This window comes from Anomaloglossus baeobatrachus, chromosome 6, assembly GCF_048569485.1.
Source record: "Anomaloglossus baeobatrachus isolate aAnoBae1 chromosome 6, aAnoBae1.hap1, whole genome shotgun sequence".
NCBI classification, from domain to species: domain Eukaryota; kingdom Metazoa; phylum Chordata; class Amphibia; order Anura; family Aromobatidae; genus Anomaloglossus; species Anomaloglossus baeobatrachus.
Window position 1 is genome coordinate 92,721,175 of NC_134358.1, and position 18,200 is coordinate 92,739,374.

Consider the following 18,200-nt stretch of genomic DNA (forward strand, 5'->3'; position numbering starts at 1 on the left):
TGGCCCGCCGGTACCGGATCGGGGAGTGAAGAGAAGCCAGCACCATCCGGCAGGGCCTACGGACCCCGACCAGGCTAGGAGTCACCGTCAAACCAGTCAAATCCGTCAGCGACGGGAACCTCCGGGGTTTCCCAGCAGTAAAGATCCGACTGAAGGCAACCGTCCAAACCGTGAGGGAGAGAAAGCTACCGCCAGAGCTAGAGCTCCCAGGGCCAGAGCCTGCGGGCAAACAGGGGCTCCCTTAGCCAACCAACCGCTGGGGAGCGGGTTACCGGTGGGAAGCCATCGGGGCCAAGAACATAATACCGGTGCAGGGAGAGACAGTTACCGCCAACCTACCGGGAGTGACCATCGCAGCCATCTGTGGGACTCGTCCATCCAGCCGTTTGTTTTACCAGAGACTCCGTGTGCGTTACTGGCTGAGTAAGTACCACCGTGCCGTCTGGCACTGCGCTGCCCCGCGACCCTGCACCCGGCCAGGCCCCGCAACCCACCTTACAGACAACAACTCCAGGCCCCGGGACTGCCAAAACCCCCCCTACCCACGGAGGGGAGAGAAACATCTCAGCTGCTCCCTGCCATCGCTCCCGGGATCCCCGTACAGAGCAACGGTGGTGCCCCAACCTCACCACAGACCGTGGGTGGCGTCACAAACCGACATCCCAAACACCAATCAACCACCCTTTCACTCACGTGCGAGGAGCGCCACTCGAGTCCCCGGATCCGGCCCAACGCTCAAGCCACCGAGCAGCAGCAGCAGCAGCGCCGGACCCAATTGTGGTGAGCGCAGCGCCCCGCCACCCGCGACATTACACATAACCTAATTTATGGATATCTATGGTTTGATTTTTTTGCCTGTGAGCATTGGATGGGTTGTTACCGACATCTGGCAAGAAACTCATGTCAATAGCATTGTTTCAGGGCCATACTGTTAGGGAGCAGACCTGCAGGATTGGCAGGCCAAAGGAGGTCAGGAAAGCCGCGGCAAACCTAGAATTCGGCGGAAGTAGGCAAAATTGTCAGGCAAAAGAATGGTGAAAAACAAAGCTGGGCTCACAAGCAGGATAATTACAAAGACAGACAGAAAAAGAAGCTTCCACCAGCAAGCTGAGTACCTACAGAAATGAAGAGCAAGTCTGGCTGGTCTAGATTTTAGCTTAGCAATGTTTATGCTGCCCAGTTGAAACTTTGGCCTTAATGCCTGGGGCACCTGGCCGGGGTGAAATGAGCATGTGTGCTGTCCCCGTGGAGGCAGCCGAGCTGCTCGGATCTGGGTTCTCAGTGGCTTGAGGGTCTCCGGAGGTCGTGCGGCCACTCAAATGAAGGGCGGTATTTACAAGAGATTATAGAGTTCGTGACGCCACCCGTGGTGTGTGGTAATTAGGAGTACCACTGCTGCTGTTAGGAGTACCCGGGGATGATGGAATGGGGCAGCAAGGTGTTGGAACCCTCCACGGGTAGGGGGAAATGCCCCGGGACTCGGTGTGGGGATAAGGCCGCGGGATGCAGGGGTCACTCTTGTACTCACTCAGTCCATTAAGCAGACACTGAAAACCGGGTAAATCAAATCTCTGGACACCTCTGCCGCCGAGGGGAGCTAGTTCAGGTCCTGTCCCCAGTGGTGCTGCCTGGTAATCCGTGACCTGCCTCTTGGCACTAAGTTAACTTCTCTAGTGGTCGCGGTAGTGTGAAACTTGCCGGGTCCAGCTCCCCACTGTGGCTAAGTGTGGGAGCTTGCTCTCAGGGCTCCCGCTTGGGATTTTCTGGACCGTGTTGGGTGGAAAGTCCTATCCCCCTCGTTGCACTAGTGCCCCGATTTTGGAATGGTTGGGAACGAATCTTGAAGGTTCCATTCTCCACGGGTAAATTATCGAGTTGCAAGCAGCTACTCCCCGACCTAGGGTCCACGTACCCCGTCGTGTCTCTGTCCCGGACCGGTGATAGTGCAAGGCCACCGGTTGTCCTGCTCGACAGATCTGAGCCCCTTGTCACGATTCCCTGCGACCAGGGGTCCGACTCCTCTAGGCCCAGACCCCCATCTGCAACCTAGACAGTTTCCTTATGGGAGTCCCCGCTCCTGACCTCCTCAGATCTCCTCACAGCTCGAGGGCTACACTCCACCACCTCACTACTTCACTCATCCTCACTACTGACTACTGACTACTGACTACACTCCTCACCTGCCCTCCCCGACCCCCGAGGTGGGCGAGTCTATTCCACTTAAGCCGTCCACTGGTGTGTCTGATGGGTGTGGTGCAGGGTGTATCTAGGATTTGATTTACTGTTGTAGGCAACACCATTTAGTTAGGGACCAATAACCAAGAGGGAGGTGGATACTGCGCGGGAGGCTAGATTGTGCACCACCTGTGACGACCTGATAGTCAGGGGGCGTCACACATGTTTACATATGGATGTTACAGTAGTCCACCTTTAAGGAGGGACTTCAAAACACTTAAACAACTGAAGAAATTTTCTGATTATTTTATTGGCGTTGAAGTTACTTGCCGAAATCCAAGATGTCTCCTCTGACCCATAACTTTTCCATAGCACAAGATAAGACCCCCTCACCACCTGAGAGTCCAAAATTTTCTGTACCTTATTCTCCAGATTGCCCTCGATGATAACTGGAGGAGGAGGATTGCCGACAGGGTGAACAGAGAGATGGTAAACCTAGAGCTGGGTTTACATACTGCAACATCTCAAACGACATCGCTGTAACGTCACCGGTTTTGTGACGCAATAGCGATGTTGTTTGCGATGTTGCAGTGTGTGAAACCTATCAGCGACCTGGCCCCTGCTGTGAAGTTGCTGATCGCTACAAATCATTCAGGACCATTCCTAGGTCCTTTGTTTCCCGCTGTGCAGCAAGCATCGCTGGAAAGTTTCAGTGTGTGAAGACTTTGCAGAGACTTTGTTAGCAACTTCCCTTTCAAAAGGCTGCTTATCAACGTCCCCAACAACCAGCTAGGTCGCTCTGCAGGTCCGGATCGCTGTTGAGTTGTTGGCCAGGTTTGCCTGTTTGAACGCTCACCAGAGACTTAGCAGATACTTAGGGAGGTCGCTGTTACGTCACAAAACCGGTGACGTTACAGCGATGTCCTTTGCGATGTTGCAGTGTGTAAACCCAGCTTTAAGCAGGGATTTATGGAATACATTAGATATCCTGAATGAAGGGAGTAGCTTTAGACAAAAGACCAGAGATAATGGCCTCAGTGTAATCTGGATAAACCTACAGCTTGGATGATTTAGGAAAACCTACACTTGCAGGAAGTTGGACCCGATGGCCCTTAAGGACCCTTCCAACTCTACCATTCTATGTTGCTCTGATTCTATGACTTCATATGGACCAATGAATCTCAAAGCCAAGTTAATGCAAGGCACCTTGATCTTTATATTCTCTGTGGATAGCCAAACTTTGTCCTCCATCTTAAAAACTGGACCATAGCACATGATGTCACTGTCATGCACCCCCAATCATAGTACTGCTAGCCTCAGCTGCTGCATGGCAGCTTATTTTGCAGTGCAGGGAGCCTACAAGTTTCTGTGTTGCAATGCATATCAGCTGGATGTGCACCCTCGGACTCACATTCAGTTGAAGTATGCACTAGAGTTAGTGGTCGCCTGTACCCCCGGGCCCAGATGCAGCCGTGTCCTCTGCAACAGCGATCGTTATGCCTCTGCCAGGAGACATAGCAGTGGTGGGCTCCTGGAGAAAGAAGACAAGACAAACCTTTTAAGGTCAATGGAAACAATATTGAAATAAAGCAGAAAAAACGCATGAGTCCTCAAAGCAATAATTCAGTTCTAGTTCTTTTTATGAAGGAATTAGAGAACCTTAAGCCTGCTTTACACCTTACGATCCAGCATACGATACCGTATGCGATCGTAACCGACCCCATCGTATGTGCGGCACGTTCAATTTGTTGAATGTGCCGCACATAAGAGTAACCCCCCGTCACACGTACTTACCCGTCCATACGACCTTGATGTGGGCGGCGAACGTCCACTTCCTGGAGTGGGAGGTACGTTCGGCGTCACAGCGACGTCACGCGGCAGCCGGCCAATAGAAGCGGAGGGGCGGAGCTGAGCGGGACGTAAACATTCCGCCCACCTTCTTCCTTCCGCATTACCGGCCAGGAGCCGCAGGACACAGGTAAGATCTGTTCATCTTTCCCGGGGTGTCACACACTGCGATGTGTGCTACCCCGGGTACGATGAACAATCTGACATTCAATTCATGAGGAATGAACGACGTGCGTGCGATGAACGTTTTACTGTTCAATCGCAATCGCACGTACCTGTCACACACTGCAATGTACCTTACAATGCCGGATGTGCGTCACTTACGACGTGACACCGCCGACACATTGTAAGATACATTGCAGCGTGTAAAGCGGGCTTTAGTTGAGCAATTAACCCTTTTTGTCCTGGATCCAGTTTTCCTTTAATAATATTGGCTTCATCCTCATATGTAGGATTGGATGAACTGATATGTTTTTCTAAAGAACATTAAATTCCAGATGGTCAAGCATGAAAATAATTAATACATTTGGAAGTTTATTGAGTTGTGGAACCATCTGTCAGATCACGACTTGTTCTTAGCAGATTTCAACAAATAAACACTTAAATATCATCAAAACATGAAATAAACCCTCAAAATGATTGGATTATGTGGAAATCTCCACGTGGTCCTTGATGACACAGTGTATTAATCAGATTATAGGCAAACGTGGCGCTAGCCAGCAGCATAATTACATTGATGAATTACGCTGATACTGCTGTCATTATATACATTGGATACATCAGTGCAGTATATGAGCGCCTCTCATGGTTCAGAGACGGCCCAGCCAGATGTTAAATTATTTATCCAATTTGTTTCATCAAATATTGTGTTTACACGTCTTCTGAAATTACATCTGTGCTCCAGATACTACAAGTGCCAAATGTATATTCCATCTCTGAAAAGGCAAAAAACACTTTAGAGGAATAGGCAGGCAGCCATAAATATTGGCAAGAGAAGGTCTCACATTCCTGTAAACAGAGATTAAAGGAAAGCACTATATTGCTAGATGATCCAAGAGAAGTTAAGTAGTAGCAGCTCTCCTGATATCCTAAAGTAAATTATCCTATGTAATCTATTTAACGACAGTATTTCACTTTTATAATTAGAAGCTTTGCAAGCATCATTGAGTTCTGGAGGGAAATGATTGCAAAGAAATGATATATCTCTATCTATCTGTGTATCTAAAATTAGAAAGTAAATGTCATGGGTGTGCCCCGCTTTGGGGGGATCTCTGGCGAGTCTGAGTCCAAAAAGTCACAACGACTTATTGTGCACAGGTCTGCATCTTATGTTTAAATGTAATTGTTTCCCTTTGGTGCTGTATGGGTTAATAACTCTTTTTTTTGTCTGGCTATCCTTTGGATCCTTAATCCCAGGTGCAGTCCTTTTCACCACTCTCCTTTGCTATAAATAGTCATGTGTCTTACCACCTGATGTCGGTTATAGATTCTCATGTCTAAGCTGTCCACTTTGGAAGGAGCTAGTCTCTGGAAGAAGATGAGATTTTGTGACAATCGCAGCTTTGATGTTAGCTGCATTTGAGTTGCTTGGAGTTTTTTCCTTTTGTGTTTATTTTTCCCTGTCTGTCTTCCTTCTCTTGTGTTGGATCATTGCAGTGGTGAGACTAGTGCTCTCAAAGGCCTTCTCATTAGCCAGGTGAGTTCAGGGCAAGCAAGGGCCTAGTTGCGTGATCGTCGATGGGGTGAAGTAACCCAGCTAGGGACGTTAGGGAGTGCAAGGAATAGCCTCAGATAAGTGCAGAAGGTGACTCCATTCCCTTCTCCCTAGCACCAGGGCCCACCATTGTATCGTGTTGGACCCCACAGATCTGATATTGATAACTAAGCCTAAAAATTGATCATTAACATCATAAACATGGACAAACCTTTGAAGACCAAAATACACCACTATTGACATATTTGACATTTGCAACAAAAGTGACAGAAAATAGTGGCAAAGCAACCCTCTTTAATGCGGTCTATTCACCCCTTTCATGTGTTTCGCTCCAAGGTCCATATTATATATTATTATCCAGTATGTGCTATCCTCGTAGCTGTAATACCTAATCTAATAAAATATAAATTATAAAACATTTGTATGCTGTTAAATCATTGATGGGTGAGAAATGGTTCACTGGTGAAAAAATTGGGGCTGATGTAAAAAAAGACAGACGAGCTTCACGGACCCGGCATTAGGTATCTGTCATCTCCTCCATTGTTCAATAATACAACCTCCATGCTGCTATCTCATACATTAGGCACCACAGCACTTTATCAATTCCCTCCCTGCAATTGTGATTATATGGTATGTACCTATTTACCGTATTTTTCGGACTATAAGACGCACCTGACTATAAGACGCACCCTGGTTTTAGAGGAGGAAAATGGGAAAATAAAACTTTAAGCAAAAAATGTGGTCATGACACACTGTTACGGGCGAGGATCTGCTGCTGACACTGTTATGGGGGTAATGTCCCCAAATTCTCTACTAAGGTACCCCATCCTGGTAATGATCCTCCTGCCTTGTATATGATCCTGCTATAAACCCACATCCATCCTGTTCACATACCCCCCCATCCAGCCTGTTCACATACCCCCCCCCCATCCAGCCTGTTCACATACCCCCCCCCCATCCAGCCTGTTCACCCCCCCCCCCCAGCCAGCCTGTTCACACCCCCCCATCCAGCCTGTTCACACCCCCCCCATCCAGCCTCTTCACCCCCCCCCCATCCAGCCTGTTCACACCCCCCCCCATCCAGCCTGTTCACACCCCCCCCCCCCATCCAGCCTCTTCACACCCCCCCCCCATCCAGCCTGTTCACATACCCCCCCATCCAGCCTGTTCACATACCCCCCCCCGTCCAGCCTGTTCACATACACCCCCCCCCGTCCAGCCTGTTCACATACCCCCCCCATCCAGCCTGTTCACATACCCCCCCATCCAGCCTGTTCACATACCCCCCCCCCATCCAGCCTGTTCACATACCCCCCCCATCCAGCCTATTCACATACCCCCCCCCATCCAGCCTATTCACATACCCCCCCCATCCAGCCTATTCACATACCCCCCCATCCAGCCTGTTCACATACCCCCCCCATCCAGCCTGTTCACATACCCCCCCCATCCAGCCTGTTCACATACCCCCCCCATCCAGCCTGTTCACATGCCCCCCCCCATCCAGCCTGTTCACATACCCCCCCCCCATCCAGCCTGTTCACATACCCCCCCCATCCAGCCCACATACCCCCCCCCCATCCAGCCTGTTCACATACCCCCCCCCCCCATCCAGCCTGTTCACATACCCCCCCCATCCAGCCTGTTCACATGCCCCCCCCCATCCAGCCTGTTCACATAACCCCCCCATCCAGCCTGTTCACATACCCCCCCATCCAGCCTGTTCACATACCCCCCCCCCATCCAGCCTGTTCACATACCCCCCCCATCCAGCCTGTTCACATACCCCCCCCCCATCCAGCCTGTTCACATACCCCCCCCATCCAGCCTATTCACATACCCCCCCATCCAGCCTGTTCACATACCCCCCCCATCCAGCCTGTTCACATGCCCCCCCCATCCAGCCTGTTCACATACCCCCCCCCATCCAGCCTGTTCACATACCCCCCCCATCCAGCCTGTTCACATACCCCCCCCATCCAGCCTGTTCACATACCCCCCCCCCATCCAGCCTGTTCACATACCCCCCCCCATCCAGCCTGTTCACATACCCCCCCCCCATCCAGCCTGTTCACATACCCCCCCCATCCAGCCTGTTCACATACCCCCCCCCATCCAGCCTGTTCACATACCCCCCCCCATCCAGCCTGTTCACATACCCCCCCCATCCAGCCTGTTCACATACCCCCCCCCCCATCCAGCCTGTTCACATACCCCCCCCCCATCCAGCCTGTTCACATACCCCCCCCCCCATCCAGCCTGTTCACATACCCCCCATCCTGCCTGCTCATATGCGGTACTCCCATCCTGCTATATGCCCCCATCGTGCTCATATACCATCCTGGTATATGGCCTGTATCCTATAGCACAGAGAAAAAAATAAACGTTTATACTCACCTTTTCCTCACTCCCTGCAGCACCGATCACATCATCCTCTCTGGCACGCTGACCTGTGTGTGTGGAGCCGTTCCCCTGCTGCATCGCGATGTCTTCCTGTCTGTGCCGATCAGCTGACCGGCACAGATCAGCTGACCGGCACAGACAGGAAGACATCGCGTGCTGCAGGGGGCCGGCTCCACACACGGGGACGGGTGAGTGTACTGATTCACTGCACCCCGCGCTGGTAATGACGCGCGGGGAGCAGTGAATACAGCCGCAAATGATCACTCCAGGCTGTAATTGCCAGGGGCGATCATGCGGCCGGCTCTTTACTATGTGCGCGTCCCCGCTCATCCTTCCGCCCACCTGTCATCGCCGGCTTCAGCGCTGAGAGATGGGCGGGAGGATGGGCGTGCATATGTAATGAGCGGGCCCACGTGGTCACGGCAGGCGCTGCTGCTGCCTGCTCGTGCCCCCGATGACCTGCAGCACCCTCATTCCCAGCCGCAGCCCTATAGTCAGACCATAAGACGCACCCCCAACTTTCCCCCAACATTTGGGGGAAAAAAAAGTGCGTCTTATGGTCCGAAAAATACGGTATTTATTTATTGCTGTTTTTTGAGCCTATATGCTGTTTCCTTCTTTTTGTATCAGGTACTAAAGGACTTTATTATTTATTCTGTCTATTGTTATGGTGATTTTTGCCGCACGTCTTAGTATTTATTGATATTTATTGGCAATTATTTATATTTTTGCCATATTTAAATACAAAAAAAACAGAATTTTTTCTAGGCATATTTATTGATTATTTTGGGTGGAGTAGCAGTATTAACTTTCAGTTATCCCTCTGGTATATTTTTTTGTCTCCTTTCTGTCCTCTTTTAAGTAACCCTGTCTATACCAATTGTATTTGTTTGCCGATTACTATTATTATTACTTACAATTATTTTGTTAAAAAAAAAATAATAATTCATACAATAAAATTTATATATATTTTAATCAAGATTTGATTTTCTGGTGGTCTTGACCACTGTGGACAATATTTTGCTACAGATTTTCTCATAGGGATCTTTTTGTTTTGTCTTGCTTCTCTTTGACACCATATTAAGGGATTTTTTGATTATGATTTACTAAAATGATCTTCCTTTTAGACATTGCAAATGAAGACTACACAGTATTAAAATATGTGAGTCATCACTAGTGCTGATCAATGTGGTGTGTCTTTGGACTGACAAGTCTAAGCTTAAACCCCTTATTCCTTGGCTTACTATGGACCATTACTTTGCACCAAATTTTGGGACAATGGTACAATACTTTGGACCATACGCCTTTTCCATGTCAAACACACCCCTCTAAAACACATAATAAATGTCTGACAATCTTTAGGAGGATTAAAGCCAGAATTCTGGCACATTTTGCTTAGTAAATCACACACATTAATGTATTTAACATTACATATGGAAAATGATTCCTAAAAATGTACAACTTAGGCTACTTTCACACTTGCGTTGAACGGTATCCGTTGCATTGCGTTGTGTAACGGATGCAACGGATGTGTTGCATATAGTGACACAACGGATGCAACGGATGCTGCAAAACAACGCAATTCGTTTTGATTTTTTTTTTTTTTTTTTCCCGGTTTTACCAGCGGCAGACTATAGTGAACGATCAGCTGATCGTTCCCTGCAGCCGGCCGCTGGGTGATCAGCTGATTGCTCCCAGTAGCCGGCCGCCGGGTGATCAGCTGATCGCTCCCGGCTGCCGGGTGATCAGCTGATCGCTCCCTGCAGCCGGCTGCCGGGTGATCAGCTGATCGCTCCCGGCCGCCGGGTGATCAGCTGATCGCTCCCGGCCGCCGGGTGATCAGCTGATCGCTCCCTGCAGCCGGCCGCCGGGTGATCAGCTGATCGCTCCCTGCAGCCGGCCGCCGGGTGATCAGCTGATCGCTCCCTGTAGCCGGCCGCCGGGTGATCAGCTGATCGCTCCCGGCCGCCGGGTGATCAGCTGATCGCTCCCTGCAGCCGGCCGCCGGGTGATCAGCTGATCGCTCCCTGCAGCCGGCCGCCGGGTGATCAGCTGATCGCTCCCTGCAGCCGGCCGCCGGGTGATCAGCTGATCGCTCCCTGCAGCCGGCCGCCGGGTGATCAGCTGATCGCTCCCTGCAGCCGGCCGCCGGGTGATCAGCTGATCGCTCCCTGCAGCCGGCCGCCGGGTGATCAGCTGATCGCTCCCTGCAGCCGGCCGCCGGGTGATCAGCTGATCGCTGTCACTTGCCGGCGCCCGGGCATGCCGGCGGGCGGGCGCTCAGCTGAGCGCTGTGACTTGCCGGCGGCCGGGCATGCTGGTGGCCGGTCATTCAGCTGAGCGCTGTCGCTTGCCGGCAGCCGGGCGCTCAGCTGAACGTTCGGCCACCGCGAGCCAAAATAAAGTTTGATTTAAAAAAAAAAAAAAAAAAAAAAAAAAAAAAAGAGCATGCGCAGTGAAATCCAGAGGATTCCGCTGCTCAAAATAACGTTACATGCTGCGTTGCTCCCGCTGGGCGGAAGCAACGGAGCGTCGCCCAGCGGAAGCAACGCAGCTCCTTTTGGTACAATCCGTCACCCATACAAGTCTATGGGAAACAGCGGAATCCGTTAACGGATTCCGCTGTTTCCCAAAAGGGCGGATTGTAACGGAAGGAAAATAACGCAAGTGTGAAAGTACCCTAAGGCCCATTTCACACATCAGTTTTTTGCCATCAGTCACAATCCGTTGGCTCGACTAATCAACAGATCCATCACAGATTGTGGAAAAACTGACGCGACGGATCCGTCGAAAAGACGGATTCGTCGCATCAGTTGTTTCAGCCCAACAGTGTTTTTACACCCCATTGAACATGCTCAGTTAAAAGAAACGGAATCTGTCGCCAGTTTCCGTCATTTGACGAATTCCGACAGATCCTGCGCCCATAGGCTTCCATTCTACCAAATGACGGACGGCGACGGATTCATAGCTGTCCATGAAGCGACCTGAGCGTGGCGACACGCGTTGGGTCACCTAGCCTTCATCCCCAGCCTGTTATTGACCTCCTTACACCCTTGTACCCTTGGTAAGGGTAGAAATACAGCAGGGACTAAAACATAACGCCACCATTTGCCCAGCACACATAGGTCTATCACCTTTTTGGCCTGTGCTGATCCCTGCCACTGCAGGTCGATCTTTCCCAATTTTTTCCTCCTTCTCCCCTGAGGAACTCTCACTACTGAGAGGGAAACGCGTCGGGAGGAACTATTTGTTTGCTTTTTTGGTTGTGGGGCAGACATTCCATTTGGGTGCTGCCCTTGTCAGGGCGGAAGTTTATTCACGGGCACGACAGGGTTTGTAACATACCCTTCCACCTTATCCTTCCGGCCTGTGACCTCTCATTCTGGGACCGATGTGCAGTCCAGCTCATGGATGAAGCTTGGGTGAGATCAAGCCTATGCGCTGCTATGTGGCATTTTGTTCTTTGCACACTATATGCACTAGCACTTTACTATTGTTATTATTATTGATTTTATCTAGTCATCAGTAAAAGTTATGTTTTAGTCCCTGCTGTATTTCTATTAATTTTTGGACTATTGGGCATTACATCTTCTGCTTAGCAGACCTGCTGTTATATTTCCTTGGTAAGGGTAACAGCAATCTCTGCATGTGTAGCACCCCTGACCCGGTCAGGCACCACTGAGTACTGCACCCATGCTGGGACAGTACTTCTGTGTCGCCCTGGGCAAGCCAGGGGACACAGGTCATCACACCACCACACCCTACATCCCAGTTAGGAACACCAAAGCTAACCAAAAACCCTTGTTGCCTTCCTCCAGAGGCTGATGATTCACACCAGGGGGTGGGCCAGGCGGTTGGCTCCGCCCACCGAGGAGTTCACAGCTCTGGAGGTGGGAGAAACCAGGCAGATAGCTCAGGGGGAGCTTGAGTAAACAGCTAAGAGGAGTTAAGGAAGTGAAAGTAGAAAGAAGTAAAGTGGTAAAGGAGGAAAGCAAGAGTGGTGACAGAAAGAAAGCCTGAAGTAGTCCAGCTGTGTGCAGGACAGGTCAGCAAGGTCAGCAACGGCGGTGATTGTCTGGAGGGGGACCGTTTGGAAGTTCCTGGAAGGACCGCGGACGGGTAGTGGCCCGGCGGTCTGGAGCAGTGTACCGAAGGACAGTCAGCACCAGGGCAGGGGCCTCTCGGACCCTGGCAAGGCTAGAAGTCGCCATAATTTGCCAAATCCGTCAGTGAAGGGGACGTAGATCCCCCAACAACCAAGTCCCGATTGAAGGCAACAGCCCAACCAGAGTAGGAGAGACACCGCCACTGCCAAGGCACCAGTCTCTCAGGGCCAGCACCTGCGGGCAAAGAGTAGAGCTCCTCCGGTCCAGCTTGAAGCCGGGGAGCGGGTTACCGGTGGGAATCCATCGCTACCAACACAGAAACAAAGGTGCAAGGAAAAGGGACATCACCGTCACCTACTGGGAGAGCAAGTGCAGCCGTCCGTGGGAACCGTCTTTCCAGCCGTGTGGTTTACCGTAAAACTGTGTCAACGTCTCAGGCTGAGTGAGTACCAGCGCTGCCCCCGCGTCCCTGCTCCCACGAGGCCCTGCATCTCCCATCTCATCACCGGGTCCCGGGATCACCAACCCCTACCCACGGAGGGGCAACGCAACACCTGGCTGCACCGCATCACCATCCCCGGGATCCCCATATTGAGCAGCGGTGGTGAAATCACCACAACCGTGGGTGGCGTCACGGACAATAAACTATTCCCACACCCAACAACCCCCTTTCACTCACGGGCGAGGAGTGCCGCTCGAGAACCCCCGGGATCCGGCCCACAGCTCGAGCCACCACTGAGCAGCAGCCGCCGGACCCGAGCAGAAGGGGTGAGCGTAGTGTGCTGACACCCTCCTCCCCGCCCGCGACAACTTGGCGTCACGAACAGGATCTTACCGCTCTGCTGTTTGGTAGAGGTGCGCCTTGTTACCGCCGGAGGTATCCGGCAGGAAAATTTCAGAAGCCGCCATCTTTGGCGCGAAAAGTTCCCGCTCGAGCGTCTTCTCGAGTAGCAGAGGCGCGAAGGCCGAAACCCCGCCCCGAGAGAGGAGGGGCCGTAAAGAGCTAAGGGGGACGGAAACAAGATGTCTGCGCCCGACGGAGCCGCTGGAGGAGCGGTGTTCGCAGCCGCAGCGGCACCAGCGGGAGGTGCCGCAGCCCCCGCGCTCGCTCAGGTCATGCCGTTCTCCTTGCCCTATGCGCCCGGAGCTGCCTGGCTACCGCAGTATGACGGGAAACCGGATGCTCTACAGGCCTTCCGGAAAAAGCTTAACCCGTTGCTAGAGCTGTACCCCCTGACCGACAAGCAACGTGCAGCGATAGTGCTAGGCCAGTTAACCGGCGCGGCTGAGCAGAAAGCGGAGACCTGGGCCGAGGGGGACCGGCTCTCTGTAGCCACCATCTTTGAGAAGCTACAGACTGCCTTCGAGACCCGGACTGAAGCTGAGCTGAGGATGCAGTTTTACCAGTGCCGACAACAGGCTGGGGATAGCATTCGGGACTATGCTCTACGTCTGCAAACCGCCCTCCGCACGCTGAAGCGGGTGAACCCTATTAATGAGGCGGATAGCAACAAGATGTTGGTGGAGCAATTTGCGCAGGGGATGAGGTCTCCTGAGGATCGTAAACAACTCCGGCTGTGGGCCCTGGAACACCCTGATGTGGACTTTGCTATGTTAATGGAACGGGCTATTAAAGCGCTACAGCCCCCAGCTGCAGAAGTTCGGGAACCTGCTCGTGGCCCATCGAGACGGCCCCCGTTGTGGCGGCCTCTGCCCTACCAACCTCTCCAATACCTACAGCCCCAAGCAGCACCGTGGAAGAACTGGCAGCCCAGGTCCGTCGCATGGACGGAGACCTCGCCAAGATCCTTGCTGCACTACAACCTCTGACCAGATCTCAGCCTCCAGCACAGATACAGCTCGCTGACAGCCCTGAGGGTGTTCCCTGGATGCAGCGGAGAAGTGCCAATAACCCGCGGAGCAGACCTCCAATCTGCTACAAGTGCCGTAAGCCTGGTCACTACTTCCGACAGTGCCCGTTAAACGAGCAACCCCTGGGGCCCCGGGCCAATCCTCAGGAGTAGAACATCGTGGCCCCCCGGACTGGCGAGATCGATATATCGGGGCCCGACCCATCATTCCCGTGGCTGTGGACGGTATACCGGTGATGGCTCTCTTGGACACTGGATCACAGGTAACCACCATACCGTACACGTTGTATCAGCGGTATTGGGGAATGGACGAACTGGCACCCCCAGACACTAGTATAACACTGATTGTTGCCAATGGACTTCCATTGACCCAAGTGGGGTATAGACAAGTGGCTATGACTGTGGGGCAAGCTGAACTACAACATCAGGGTATGATTGTGATCATGAATGAACCCAGTGATCATAACCCGAAGATAGTGCTAGGAACCAATGTGATGGAGCACTGTATGACTGATGTGTTGACCCTATTACAACAGCTGCCCGCCACAGCAGCAGGAAGCCGGCAGAAAGCTGTGCAGCGTGAGATCCGGGCTCTGATGTACCGGCAGCATGTCAGCTCAACAGGAGGGGAGATTGGGGGAGTGAGAGTAATGGATGTGGCTCCGTTGACTGTGCCCCCTAGGAGTGAGATGATGATTTGGTGTAGGGCAGCAGTAGGGCCACAGGGGCGTGATTACCCAGCCATGATGGAGCCCATACCCTCTGATCATTGGCCCACTGTAATGGCCGCCCGAGGGGTGGTGGATGTAAAGAAAGGGAGAGTGCCTGTGAGGGTGTTGAACTGTGGAGAGGAAGAAGTTAGGCTTCCCCGGTATGCCACCATTGCCAAGCTGCTCACCCTGGACCCTCACACTATCCATGAAGACAGTCCATCCACACTCACACCCACCACTAGCACTTCCCCACCCCAGGGGGAGACAAAGGAGTGGCACCAACAGTTACATGTAGGCACAGATGATACCCCTACACACCACAGGGCAGGGGTATACAGGGTGGTGCAGGAGTACGAACAGGTTTTCAGTAAGCACCCCCTAGACTTTGGGCAGATCAAGGGGGTCCAACACCACATCCCCACCGGTGAACACCCCCCTATCAAAGAGAGGTATAGACCTATTCCCCCTGCACATTACCAGTGTGCCAAAGATATGTTGAGGAATATGAAGGAGGCAGGGGTTATTCGGGACAGCTGTAGTCCATGGGCCGCTCCCTTGGTGCTGGTCAAGAAGAAGGATGGTACCATGCGGATGTGCGTGGACTACCGGAAGATCAATTAGATAACCCATAAAGATGCCTATCCATTACCTCATATCGAAGAGTCTTTAGCTGCACTGAGGACTGCAAACTACTTCTCGACCCTTGATCTCACCAGCGGGTACTGGCAAGTGGCCGTGGCCCCAGAGGACCGGGAGAAGACCGCCTTCACCAACCCGATGGGGCTCTGCGAATTCAATAGCATGCCGTTTGGGCTGTGCAATGCCCCCGGAACCTTCCAACGGCTGATGGAGTGCTGTCTGGGACATCTAAACTTCGAGACCATCCTGTTGTACTTGGATGATGTGATTGTTTATTCCCAGACGTATGAAGCCCATCTGGAGCACCTGGCCGAGGTGTTCGCGTCCCTTGCCCTGTACGGGATGAAATTGAAGCCCTCTAAGTGTCACCTGCTGAAACCCAGGGTGCAGTACCTAGGGCACGTGGTGAGTGCGGACGGTGTCGCCCCCGACCCTGAGAAGATTACTGCCATCCAGAGCTGGCCGAGACCAACTACGGTGAGAGAAGTAAGGCAGTTTCTGGGTCTGGTGGGGTACTACCGGCGCTTTATAAAGGGGTACACGAAGATGGCTGCCCCCATGCAGGACCTCCTCGTGGGACAGACCAAAGGTGGTAGACCCATTGGAGCCCCACTGTCGTGGGAAGACAAGCATGAGGAGTCCTTTTGCCAGTTGAAGGTGGCCTTGACCGGAGAAGAGGTCCTGGCGTATCCTGATTATGGGCGCCCGTTCATCCTCCACACAGACACCAGTAACGTGGGACTAGGAGCGGTCCTATCCCAGGTCCAGGATGGAAAGGAGAAGGTGATTGCCTATGCCAGCCGAAAACTCCGGCCGACCGAAAGGAACCCTGAGAACTACAGCTCCTTCAAGCTCGAGCTATTGGCGTTGGTATGGGCTATCACGGAGCGGTTCAGCCACTACTTGGCGGCAGCAACATTCACCGCGTTTACGGACAACAATCCACTGACTCACCTGAACACGGCCAAGTTGGGCGCGCTGGAGCAGCGGTGGGTAGCCGGCTAGCCAACTATGATTTCACCATAAAGTACCGAGCCGGTCGTGTCAACATAAATGCTGATGCACTCTCCCGAATGCCGCATTTGTCAGAAGAGGGGTGCGAGGATGACGACCTCGAGGAGATCGAGTTGCCTGCGTTTTTACCGGCCGCCTACTGAGAGGGTACAAGTACATCAGCAACGGGTGGATCTGGACCCACGGCCCAGTCAAGAGTGGCAGGAAGCTCAGAACCAAGCGCCGGCTGTTCGCCTTGTCAAGACTCTGGTGGAACAAGGTGCTATGGGAATAGACCCTGCCGCTCCAGCCGAAGCCCAACGCTTGTGGAAAGAACGGAAACGGCTTTACCTACACCAAGGGAGGCTGTACCGCGAACTGATCAACCCGAAGACCCATGAGAAAATATGCCAGTTGGTCGTTCCTCAAGCTGACGTGGCTACTGTCCTGCGGGCATACCATGATGGTGCTGGCCACTTCGGGTGGAAGAAGCTGGAGATGCTGTTGAGGGAGCGGTTCTATTGGAGTGGGATGCGTGAATCGGTGGAAGCCTGGTGCCGAGAGTGTGGTCCTTGTACGCTGAGGAGAAAGGACGAGACTAGCCAGAGGGCATCCTTACATCCAATAGTCACCCATCAGCCGCTGGAGCTAGTCGCCCTAGACCATGTCAAGCTCACCCCTAGCCGAAGTGGGTACACCTACGCCTTGACCATTGCAGACCACTACTCAAGATTTATGGTGGTAGTCCCCGTTAAGGACCTAACTGGTCGAACTGCTGCTCGAGCGTTCCAGGCTTATTTTTGCCGACCCCATGGGTACCCAGAGAAGGTGCTGACTGACCAAGGCCCGGCCTTTGAAGCAGAGGTGTTCCACGAATTCTGCCAGTTGTACGGCTGCAAGAAGATCCGGACCACTCCTTACCACGCCCAGACCAACGGCATGTGTGAGAAAATGAACCACTTGGTCCTGGGGCTCCTCAAGACGCTACCACTGGAAGAACGGAACCTGTGGCCGGAAAAGTTACCCGACTTGGTCGACATGTACAATAATATCCCGTCTAGCTCGACGAAGTGCACCCCAGCGTATCTGATGAGGGCTAGGCCTGGCCGCCTGCCGGTGGATCTGGAGATGGGGTTGGAAGCCCCAGAAGCACTCCCTTCGACGGCGGAGTGGGAAAGTCGGAGGAGAGCACAATACCGGCAAATCCAGGAGTATGTGGAGAAAAATCTCAGTCGAAGTCGAGAACAGCAGGAGCACCGGTTCAATCAGAAGGCATCCGCGGGTCCTTTCCAGCCAGGAGATGTAGTGTTGAAACGGAAGAGGAAGGCCCACAAGCTGGATGATCAGTGGGAGCAAGTCCCTTACGTCATACAACCCACAGAATGGGGAGATGGGAAGGCCTACCAGATCAGTCGTGACCAAGGGGGCACCCTGGCCACAGTTTCCCGGGACCATCTAAAAAGGTGCCCACCAGCGTTGAAGGCAGAGGCTGAAGTACCGGTCCCTCCACCAGCAGAGAAGGCAGCAGAGGTAATCCACACTGTAATGGGTGACTTCCCAGCAAACTGGCCTACACAGAACGGCGCGGTGATTCTTCCAGTGATACTGTTCCCACAACAAGTGGATGAAGAAGTAGTGGAAGCGGTTAACCGTGAGCCAGAACCAGTGCCAGTGCTCAGGGATGAACCCGTACCCAGCTCCCCTATACCTCCGCCTGCTCCACACTATAGCGGGGAGG